Source organism: Peromyscus eremicus, chromosome 1 (assembly GCF_949786415.1).
Source record: "Peromyscus eremicus chromosome 1, PerEre_H2_v1, whole genome shotgun sequence".
NCBI classification, from domain to species: domain Eukaryota; kingdom Metazoa; phylum Chordata; class Mammalia; order Rodentia; family Cricetidae; genus Peromyscus; species Peromyscus eremicus.
Window position 1 is genome coordinate 144,255,938 of NC_081416.1, and position 13,055 is coordinate 144,268,992.

The window sequence follows — 13,055 nt, forward strand, 5'->3', positions numbered from 1 at the left end:
ACACCAGGCTGACAGCCATAACATATATCCAGAGGACCTGGTACAGAACATGCAAGTCCCCAAGCTTGCAGCTTCAGTCTCTATGAGTCCATGTGAGCCCTGACTAGCTGATTCAGTGGGGGCACGTTCTCCAGGTTTTCCTCTACCCCTTTGACTCCCATAATTATTCCTCTCCCTCTTCCATGGTATTCCCTGATCTCCTAGGGGAGGAACCCCACAGAGACCTCCAATTTAGACTCTTACTCTATGTGTTGAGCTGTGAGTCTCTGCCCTTTATAGCCAGGCAAGGCTTACAGTGGTGGGACTGGGTTGCATTTGGTCAAGTTGTTGGCCAAGAGGATCCTGTGGAGATCCCTAAGCAACCCAGGTTGATGTTAGGACAGAAGGCTGCTGTCTGAAAACTGAGACTGGGACTCCATTGCCAAGGACAACATCCCCACAGCTCATTGAACAAAAAGAGATCAAGCAGATATCTGCATAGAGCTTTTCCACATACATTCTAGTCTCTGTGGTACAAGAAGGCACTCTTCAGAAAAGAGAAACCTAGACAACAACCCAGCCACAAAATATTGAACCTACAATCTGTCCTGCCTTCAAGATATGTTGGGGCAATGGTGGTGTAGAGCATTCCTGACACTGATTTGATGACCAGGAACCAAAGACTGGATAGTCCAGCGACCTAGGGTAGAACAAAACATGACTGTCCAAAAAAAAAAAATCAATGAAATGATTCCTAATAATGCTCTGCTATACTCACAGATGGGTACCTTGTCCAGTTTTAATTAGAGAGGTTTTCTCCAGCAGCAGATGTATTGCTTATTTTTAAGAACAATCTAAAACAGCCTTATTTTTAAAAATAATATAGAAGAGTAGTTTGTTTGGACTGAAACAAAAACCCTTATTATTATTTTACTTTATTTATTCTTACTTTAATTTAATTAGGAAATAAATTTAATTAGGAAATGATCATAAATGTAGTCCAAATTGTTTTCACATGTTGATGTGATCATGTTTTGTCCCTTTATGTCTGTTAGTATAGCAAGTTAAGATTTTTACTTGTGTGTATATTTGTTTGAGACAGAATCTCACTGTGTAACCCTGACTGACCTGAAACTCACAAAGATCTATCTGCTTCTGCCTCCTAAGTTTTGGGATTAAAGCTTCCCTTGATTAACAGCAGCCTGAATACTTTGTTCTCACCATGCATGGCTCTCACCATACCCTTCACAGTGAATTCCCACCCCTACCTTCTCTCAGAAGAAAGAATAACACAGACTTTATTTTATACTATATAATGTGCTGGCCATTTGTGGAACTTGTTATGATAGTTAGTTTTGCTTGTTTTTTAAAGACTTCCAAGTCAGTTGAGACTAATGTCACACTTGTCTGTTTGATCTAGTAATACACCTAAAGGTATCCTATTGAAAGTCCTTCAAATAATTTGATTTTTATATAGTGTGAAGCCCTTTAAAAGTAAGTGATTATCATCATCCCAATGATGAAAGTTTCACAGTCCAGGCAAATGTAGCAAATGTCACTCTTTGAAAATATTATACACATACATAGAAAAATCAAGAATACTGCTTAATCTAGTTTGAATGTATATCACTTCCTTTTCTTTGATGTTGTGAATGTAAAGGGCATTTACTGAGATCCACAACAGGGAGTAGAGATAATGATACACCTTTTTAATCAGGTAGTTAATATATCATGAATGAGACAGAACTCAAAATGGAAAGTTACAGGGCAGAACAATTAACATCCTAACAGACCATGGGACTATAAGACACCTGGGACACAGAACTCGTGGCAACCAGTTCTGCTTGAGAAATGACTATAATTTCATAAAGAAAGTGTTTTTATGGACCAAGAGGTATTCCCTGTTAAGAGCAGAAGGTTCCTTGAAGGCGAGGGAAGTGAGATCCTTGCAGAAAGTTTATTCAAAACAAAATAGGAGACCAGGAATTGTAGAACATTTAGAGTTCATAATAATTCAATGCTCCTGGAATATAAGTTCTCAGAAGAAGTGTCATAGATGGAGTGATCAGTTAGATGAAACCAATGTTGTGAGTCAGCCTGTATGTCATCCTAATGAATATGATAATATTTGCTGATTTTTTAGACATGTATTTGGGCATAATTGGTTTTGTTTGGTTTGACTGTTTTATTGGTTCTTTTTGAAAACTAAATAATTGCAGTTTTCTATTGAAGGCAAAATTCAAATTGATCCTTGTTTAATTGTGTTTTTCTAGAAACAATTTTAATCCTTGTATCTTGGAATGAGAGTATAATATGTGGTCGTAGTGAATCTTCTCCTGACAACCATGGCTATCTCAGGAATACGTTTTACATATGATCCATTCATATATTCAAAAAAAATTGAAAGAAATAAGATTGGAGCTGCAATCTAACACAAAGACAGAAGAGTATCAAGTAGAAAACCAGAGAAACAGAATTTCACTTTGATTTATTTTTTTTATTATTTTTTAATTTTAATCTTCCCTTATACATTACATCCCAAACACAGTTCTCCTCCCTCCACTCCTTCTAGTTCCCACTCCCTATCTACCCTCTTGCCCAGATCCACAAATCCTCCATTTCCTTTCAGAAAAGAGCAGGCCTTCCAGGGATATCAACTGAATGAGGCATAAAGTCACAAGACTAAGCACAAACACTCATATCAATGCTGGAAGAAGCAGCCCATTAGGAGAAAAAATGTTCTGAGAGCAGGCAAAAGAGTCAGAAACACCCCCACTCCCACTGTTAAGGGTCCCACAAGAACTCCAAGCTACACAACTATAACATATATGTACAGAACCTACCTCAGACCCACAAAGGCTCCGTGATCATCTGTTCAGTTTCTGTGAGCCCTGCTTAGTTGATTCTGTGGGCCATGTTCTTGTGGTGGTATCCTCGAACCCCTGCCTCCTGCAATCCTTCCTACCTCTATTCCACTGGGTTCCCCAAGATCTACATGATGTTTATTTGTGGGCTTCTGCATCTGCTTCTTTCAATTGGTGGATGAAGCCTCTCTGATGACTATTGAGCTAGGTACTGACCTATCAGTATTGCAGAATATCATTAGGAACCATTTCATGGACTTTTTAATTAATTAATTAATTATATTGCCTGTCCTGTTTGGTTCTAGCATTGGTCTCTGAGCTACCCATTCTCTGGTTCCTGGCCATCCATCCAGTGTCAGGTATGGTATTCCTCTCATGGCATGGTTCTAAAGTTGGACCAGTCATTGACTGGCCACTCCCACAAGATGATTTGTGCCACCTTTATCCCAGCACATCTAGCAGGCAGGACAAATTTTAGTTCAAAGGTTGTGTGGCTGGGTTGATGTCCTACTCCCACCACTGGAAGCCTTCCTAGTTACAGAAGATGGCCAGTTCATGCTCCTTATCCCCCAGTACTAGGAGTCTTTACTTGGGTCACCCTCATTGATTCCATAAACTTTCCACTGCAACAGGTTTCCATGTTGTTCCTGAATAGCTCCCAGTTCCAGTTGTCTCTCCCTTTATGCCCCCCAAGCCAATCCCTCCTGTTCTCAAATCCATCTGCCCCTAGTCTACCTGCAAAATCTATTTTATATTTCCCCTTCCTAGGAAGATCCATGTGTTCCCTTTTGAGACCTTGTTACCTAGCCTCTCTGAGTCTGTGGATTATAGCATGATGATCCTTTACTTTACAGCTAATATTCACTTATGAGTGAGTACATACCATGTTTGTCTATCTGTGTCTGGGTTAACCTCACCTGGATGACTTTTTCTTCTCCCATCCATTTGCCTGCAGATTTCATAATGCCATTTTTTAAACAGCTAAGTAATACTTTATTGTGTAAATGTACCACATATTCTTTATCCATTCTTTTTGTTGAGGGATATCTAGGTTGTTTCCAGTATCTAGCTATTATGAATAATACTGCTATGAACATAGTTGAACAAGTGTCCTTGTGGTAGCATGTAATATCCTTTGGATACATGCCCAGGAATAGTATAGCTGGGTCTTGAGGTAGATCAATTCCCAACTTTCTGAGGAACTGCCATATTGATTTCTGTAGTGGCTGTACAAGTTTGCTATCCTGGCAGCAATGGAGGAGTGTTCCCCTTGCTCCACAAACTCAACAGCATAAGCATGTGGTGGTATTGTGTTCCCCAAAATATTGTGCATCCTAATAAACTTATCTGGGGTCAGAGACAAAACAGCCACTAGATACAAAGGCTAGAAAATGATGGCACTCACACCTTTAATCCTAGCACTCCAGAGGTAGAAATCCCTCTGGATCTCTGTGAGTTCAAGGCCACATTGGAAACGGCCAGGCATGGTGACACACACCTTTAGTCCCAGAAAGCGAGCCTTTAATCCCAGGGAGTGGTGGTAGAAAGCAGAAAGGTATATAAGGTATGAGGACCAGAAACTAGAAGCATTTGGCTGGTTAAGCTTTCAGGCTTCTAGCAGCACAGTTCAGCTGAGAGCCATTCAGATATTAGGACACAGAAGCTTCCAGTCTGAGGAAACAAAGACCAGCTGAGAAATTAGCCAGGTGAGGTTAGCTGTGGTTTGTTCTGTCTCTCTGATCTTCCAGCATTTCACACCAATAACTGGCCCTGGGTTTGATTTTATTATTAAGACCTTTTAAGATTCCTGCTACATAAGTGGTCACTTATGTTTTTGATCTTACCTATTCTGATAGGTACAAGATGGAATTTCAAAGTAGTTTTAATTTACATTTTCCTCAGAGCTAAGGATGTTAATTACTTCTTTAGATGTTTCTCAGCCATTTGAGATTCCTCTGCTGGAAATTCTCTGTTTCTATCTATACTCCATTTTTAATTGGATAATTTGGTTTGTTGATATCTACTTTCTTAATTTCTTGAGTTCTTTCTATATTTGGAATATTAGGCTTCTGTTGGATGTGGAGTTGGTGAAAATCTTTTCCCATTCTCTAGCCTGCTGTTTTGTCCCATTGATGGCACCACACAAACCATACAAAGATTCAACAAAGAAAGAGAATTATGGACAAATTTCCTTCATGAACATAGATGGAAAAATACTCACTAAAATACTCACAAACCAAATCCAACAATACATCAAAAAGATCACCTACCATGATCAAGTAGTCTATATCCCAGATATGCAGGTGTGGTTCAACAAACAAATATTAGTTAATGTACTCCACCATATAAGCAAACTAAAAGAAAAAACACATACCATCATCTCATTAGTAACTGAAAAAAGCCTTTGGAAAAAATCCAACACTCTTTTATGATAAACATCTTGGATAGAATAGGAATACAATGGACATACCTAAATATAGTAAAGGCAATTTACAGCAAGCCCATGGCCAACATCAAATTAAATGGAGAGAAACTCAAAGAAATTCTACTAAAATCAAGAAGAAGACAAGGCTGTCCACTCTCTCCATATCTATTAAATATAGTACTGGAAGTTTTAGCTAGAGCAATAAGACAACTGAAGGAGATCAACGGGATACAAATTGAAAAGGAAGATGTCAAAGTACCTTTATTTGTAGATGATATCATAGTATATATAAGTGACCCCAAAAATTCTAACAAGGAATTCCTACAGCTGATAAACACCCTCAGTAAAATGTCTGGATACAAGATTACCTTCAAAAATCAGTAGTTCTCCTATATACAAATGACAAACTGGGTGAGAAAGAAATCAGGAAAATGATACTCTTCACAATAGCCACAAATGATATAAAATATCTTGCAGTAACTACAACAAAGCAAGTGAAAGACTTATATAACAAAAACTTTAAGCATTTGAAGAAAAAAAACCGATGTAGATATCAGAAGACTGAAAGATCTCCCATTCTCATGGATCAGTAGGATTATTATGGTCCATCTAAACAAAAGCAATCTACAGATTTAGTGAAATCTCCATTAAAATTCCAACATATTTTTTTACAGACCTTGAAAGGACAATTCTTAATTTCAATAGAAAAATGAAAAAATCCACATTAACTATCACAAATCTATACTATAAAATAACTTGCTGATTTCAAGTTGTACTGCTTAGCTATAGTAACACTAACCACATGATGTTGGCATAAAACAGACACATTGATAAAAGGAATAGAATTGAAGACCAAGGCATAAATCCACATACCTATGGACATCTTATTTTTGATAAAGAATCCAGAAATACTCCCTGGAATAAAAAAAAGAATTTTCAACAAATGGTACTGGTCAAACTGGATGTCAGCACATAGAAAAATGCAAATATATTCATACTTATCACCATGAACAAGTGTGTCAAAGACTTCAACATAAAACCTGATACACTGAAACTGAGATGAAAAAGTGATGAATAGCATTGAACTCATTGGCATAGGAGACAGCTTCCTGAACAGAATACCAGTATTGCAGGCGCTAAGATCAACAATTAATAAATGGGACTTTCAGCTTCTGTAAGGCAAAGGATACCTTGCTTTACTTTAATATAAATTATGGTTACATTTGAAAGATAATGTTAATTGTAATCTGATGCTAGTTATAGCAGCCATTACAGTGAATGAGAATGGAAACATAAAAAATATTTTTCTTCTTTTTAATGATACTCTATTTGCTTATAAGTTGCTATATGTTCAAGGTCTACAACTCTAAAGTCAATGCAGGATTGGAGTCTATTCAAGGCCATAGGAAACATCGTTATCAAGTTTATCTGCCTTGGAAACAAACAGTAATCAGTAAGTAAGTGAGTGAAATAAATTGAATGGTAGGCGGTCCTAAGTTCTATGGAAAATAGATAATATGGAATATTGGGGATCCTTTGTACGTGTAGGCACGTAAAGAAGTAGGGTGGTTTTTTTCAATTTTTTTTGTGAAAAATGCTGAGGTGAAAATTAATGTTCATATGATTGATTAGGTGCATTGAGAGAAAATAGTCATAGGCTAGAATAGATAAAATGTCAAGGTAAATAATTATTTTTTCATTTTGAACAGTTGTGGATCTCTTTGCTAATCTCTGTTGCAAAATGAAGTTTATTTGATGATGGTGAAAGCTACAATTTTATGTGAGTGGGTAGGTATAAGGAAAAGTATTTAGATGGCAGTTAGGAATTATATTGGTTTAGCAAAGTGACAGGAGAATGTTCTCCATCTCAGTTTTAGGATCTCTGTAGTAACATGTAGTTGGCTGGGTTTACAGTAAAAGGAATGACTCCCCTTCAATTAAATGGGTATAACATCCAACTAGACAATTGTTTGTTACTCCCAAACTACAAGTACCACTATTTTATCCTTGGCTATATCTTGCTGGACTAGACATTGTTTTGATACATAAACATTCCAGCTGTGTAGGACTGTTGATTGCTTTTCTCTCTTGGAAGTTTGCATATCATGCTTGGATACTATGAAAGATAATACTCAGGGAGGAAGATTCAAGATCAGTTCTATCTCAATTTCTGTAAGTCCTGAGTCCAAATTCTGTGGTGTCTTCAGAAATAGAGTCTTACCTTCAATTTCTAATTGGCAGCAAAGTACAATGGTAAGAACCTTTATTGCTTTGAGAGTTTAATAAACTCCCTTGACCAACAAACCAAAGGAGTTTCCCAGGCTTGACACTGTGGGCATTTGTTAGATAGTCTATGGCTCTTGGAGAATGCATTATCAGCCTGGGTGGTATAACTAAACTTTATGTGTATATATACATACATACATACATACATATGTATATATGTGTGTATATAAATATATGTGTGTATATGTGTATTTGTATGTAATGATAATAATTAAAAAAAGGTAATGAATTTAAAAGAGGTGGTGACACATGGTAGAAATTGGAGATGGAGTTGGGTGAGAATTATGTAAATATAGTACTAATATATGAAATTATAAATTAATAAATGGACAGTTGAAGCAGATTCTTGGCCTCAACCTTATCCTCAGAGGTGCTCCAGTATACACTAATGTTCTGCCTCAACAGAAGGCAAAAACATTCATTGTCAAGGTAGATCTGGGTAAAATTTCATGTATGCATAGATTTCATCAGTAATATCCCCCAAATAAGAGAAATTCCACAATTAAGAAGAGTTAAAACTTGTAATAAATCCACACATGTCATGAAATTGTCTATGGAGAGCTCTTTAGTATGGATCACTGTTGGCTGCTTCTGGCAAATCAAAAATCCAAGTGACAGATAAACCCTGAAAGTAGGTCATAAGGGACATCAAGGTAGTCTTTGCTCACTCTGGCTCACCCACTGAGATATGCCAGCTGTCATGAGACACATCAAAGATTCCCAGGAAGAGGCAATGCTGTGATCATCTGTGTCCCAGAGTCTATATCATGGGAATGGCCATCTTGATATGATATGCAAGACCAAGCCAATTCTTTAGATTACTGAAACCTTTCCAAATACCTTAGCTTCAAAGACAAAGAGAATTGAGAGCTAGTACTGAAGCCATTTTCAAGGTCTTACACCAAAACTTCTGTATGATATTGTGTGATTTTATTTTGGGAGACATGAACCAATGTCTATCCACACAAGATACAGCATCAGTCACAGACCAGAGAAATAATTTGACCCAAGTCCAACTTAGTAAGCAATATTACAGGTATGCATCGAACCAGGTATGTGGGTGAGAGGTTGCTTATAGGAGGTTTGCTGCATGATCCCAAAGCAGCTGTGTCTTGTAGATGTAACAGTCTTATTAAATAAGAAACACAGAGCCAAATGCAGAGTTAAAAGCCCAAGAAGTCAGAGCAGCAGCTAAGAGCAGAGAAACCCTTTCTTACCCCTCGCTGCCACTGCTGTCCTTCCCCTCCAAAAGAGGCCTACTTCCTGTGTGTCTGTCTTTTTATTGACTTTCTGTTCCCTTCTTATTGGTTGTAAACCCAACCACATGACCTCCTCGTCACTGCCTGTCTATACAGACCTCTAGGTCTCTGTGGTTGGTACTGAGATTAAAGGAGTGTGTCTCCATGCTGGCTGTATCCTTGAACACACAGAGATCTGCTTGTCATGTGATCGGGATTAAAGGTGTGCACCACCACTGCCCGGCTTCTGTTATGGCTTGCTATTTTTTTTGCAACTTTATTAACATATAAATAAAATCACATTTCAGCAAATAAAATATCACCATAGTGTCCCTGAAAAGTCCATCCAGAATGGACTCCTTTTATAACCATAGTCAGGGTCTTTAAGAATCTTGTAAATTTCTGCACTTTCTGAGACTTTTAAGTATCATTAACATCTGGAGGCTTATGAGTCTCCTACCATTTTCCATGATGGAATGTGCCAAGTGGGGAAAAACATCTACACAAGTGTTCTACAAGTATTGTCATTGCTGCTTATAAGAGAAGTGTGCAGAGAAGATGGTCAATACAAGTCTTGAAAGGGGAACTATTTATCAAGTTCTAGAAAACCTCGAAAGAACTACATTAAAATGATTGTAATGGTTTGAATAGCAATGATCCCATAGGCTCATATATTTGAACTGTTAGTCCCCAAGGAGTTGCACTATTTGAAAGGATCAGAAGGATTAGGAGGTGTGGCTCTGTTGGGGGAAGCACGTCCCTGGAGGTGGACTTTGAGATTTCAAAAATCCATGCCAGGCTCTGTCTCTCTCTCTCTCTCTCTCTCTCTCTCTCTCTCTCTCTCTCTCTCTCTCTGCCGAAGTATCAGCATGTAGCTCTCAGCTACTGCTCCAGCACCTGGCTGCCTGCTGCCATGCTCCTTGGCATGATAATAATGGATTCACCCTCTGAAACTGTAAGCAAGCCCCCAATTAAATGCTTTCTATCATAAGAGTTGCCTTCGGTATGGTGTCTTTTCACAGAAATAGAACAGTGACTTAGACAATGATAAAGATTAATTATCCCACAAGAAGAAAAATATACTGTCAGATTGTCCTGTTAAGTATATGGTTTACAGCAGATTTTAAAATCCTAATAACAGCTGTAGAGTCATTTCTCCATAATAGTAACATGTCAATTTCTGAAAGATCTGGATACTTTTGGGGGATTCAGAGTCAGACCTCCATTGTTCATAATGTTCATTTACTCAAGGCAGGTTTGCCTAACTACAGTTTTAGAAAGATATTTTGTGTAAAGGGAAACAGGCTAGACAGTTTTCCTAGGATGCACCTTGAGAGTCGACTATCAAGGCTCAGTGGATCAGGTTAGAGCAACTGGCTTGGTGCTGCTGTTCTTGAAGGAAGGAGAGAAGAGAGAATGGTGTTTGATGTTTGAGCTTTGTGGGGCCTCCATAGTTAGTTTAGAGTTCTACTGTAATGACTGTAATGATCATATCAAAAAAATGCCGATGGGGGTATCATAGAATGTTAAAAGTCCATCCTTTATTTCTTTGTAAATTGACCATAAGATTCATTACTAAAGGAGCATGTGTGCAAAGCTGGGATGAAGCAGGTTGTCATGGACATGAACCTAGGGCCACAGCAACTTCTTGAACTAATGACCTGATGACCCAGCATTACCGAAGAGATGTTGGGCCTTTTTCTCCAGGCTAGCCTCAGACTCTGTAGGAAGCTAAGGATGATTTGAACTCCTGACACTCCTGACTCTGTCTCTGAATTGTTGCTGAAATTAGGCATTTGGTAAATCTTACATGATTTTAGGATTTTATTTTATATCTGGGCTACTTAAAATGGACCCTTTGTATTAAAATAAAGTGAGTTCATAGCTCAGAGAAGTTCTCATACATTAAAAATTAAGGGTTAAAAAACTGAGAATTACTTCTTTATAGAATATGAGTGCTTCATAAAATAATAAATAAGTCATTTGATGGAAATTTTCCTCAGTTGATTTCATTTTTATTCTCTTTGTACATTTGGGAAACTTGCCCTGGAGCACTTTAAATTCATCAGGAGTCTCCACAGAGCTGGCCCTCTCAGACAAGCTCAGTGCAGTACAATGCTCTGAAGAAAGAAGATAAGATATTTTAAAATTCTTGTTTAATGAAGCTACACAACATGCAACCTGAACTCGGCAGGGTTTGAAAGGATATGAAAAGTCATTGTTGTTGTGTGTTCAAAAGTTGTTTATTTTATATGTATGTGTGTGTTTCTGAGTATACAGATTTATGCATTTGTACTACATGTATGTAGGAGTTTAAACATAAGAAGAGGGTGTCAGATCACCTGGAACTGGAGTTACAGGCAGTTATGAGTGGCCATATGGGTGCTGGAAAGTGAATTAAAACACTGAGCCATTTCTCCAGTCCAAAGTCTAGTGTTAATGCTGGTTTAGGATAAGTCTCCAAGGCAGGAGGCAGGTTTACTGTTGTAAAATTTACATTGACAAAATGGCTTTTGTCACATGTCGTTAGGTAAGCCCTGCTGTACAAAAGATGTCTAATTCTCCCACCACCCTGAAGAGTTAACTTTTTTTTCTTAAATAAGTCTAACCCCTACTTTTTCCTAAGAATCATTGGTCTGGTTTTTTTTCAATGCCTCAGCATTTTCTAGAATGTGTTGCATGTGATGTCACATTGTATATATAGCTCATGGGTCTTCTTTCTTTTACTAAAATAATGAATCGTTCGTTAGGTGTGCTTTGTATATTATTGTGTATAGCCCATTTCACTGATTAGTAGTTTTATTTAAAGGCAGTGCCTCTATATGTATACTTGATTACCAGAGTTATGAAAAACATTGGTACATATTGCATTGAACTTTGACATATAACTAGGAATAATTATGCTTGAAATGTGTATCTATGCATGAATGCATTGCACAGTTGAGAGTAAGAATCTGAATGGAACTTGATTTTCCTGCTTCCTTCTGTTCCGTGACATCCTGAAGCAATGCCCATCTGCATTCTGTCTCTACAAAGGAGATTCACATTAAGAATTTTGTGTAAGTAAAATTATCCAATTATTATTATAAGTTCAACATCTTTCTTTCAAAGAAATTACTTTTAAATTATCCGTGTTTTTATGTATGTCCATATGCATATGTGTGTCTGGCATATGTATTCAACATCACTGTTTTCATTGCAACAATCCTTAGAATTGCAACATATGATGGTTGTATAATTTGTCCATCAACTTTCTCTGTGATTCACAGTTATTTCATTTTGACAGTTTCACACAATGATGTTAAGAATATTTTATGCATTAGTACACATGTGCACTATATCTCACTTGCTTATTTATTCTTCAGAGTGCATTGTCTCTGCCATAGGATAGAACATTGACTTTCATGGACCTGACTAATTGTTTCTCAGTCTTCCTATGATTTTTACATATCCTAGGATGCTTCAGAATCATCATCTTTCCATGTTTTCTTTAGATGTGATGACAATTTTCAGCTTTATCCAGTGTAGTAATTGCGTGGATCTATATTCTTGTGGCTTGAATTACATTAACTTGATATTGATAGTTTCAGAATCTTTCAACATGCTTTTTTGCTATCCATGAAACTTCTTTTACTAAGTGTATATACAAACCATTCAATTTAGCGTTTCTTAATTGGATTGTTTTCTTATTTTAAATCATGATGTATTGCAGTTTTATGTTTCCAAGTTGACTAATTTCCCCTCTATCCAAAGAGCCTCATTTAACCTTTCTAATAATATAAAAATGCTGCTTGTGAATTCTTAAAAACAAATAAGCATGATTTTGCCTTATTTCCATAAATGTGTATTAATTCTACCAGTTTTAGCTTTAGTTTTTGCTGTGCTGCTAAAACATGTTTTTCAATTTGCAATAATCTCTGATTAGGAAGAGTTGTTTCATTTTACGTATATCTGAAAAAAATTCAAATAAAGTACATCAGAATGCAGTCTCTTACTTATTCATTTGCCTCTTGGGAGTCAATTATCTATTTAGAATAATTAAACTGTAGAAATATATTACACAGATGCTGCTCAAATTACAATGGAGTTATGTGCTAATTATATATTGTAAAATAAAAAGCAACCCAAATTGAAAATGCTTTTATTTTTCTTTTCTATCAAGTATAAGAGCTGAGCCTAACCTTACTCACATTTGCTGAGAACACTTACAACATCCAACAGTGGAGCCAAGTGGAACACAGAAAAACAGCTCATGGATACACA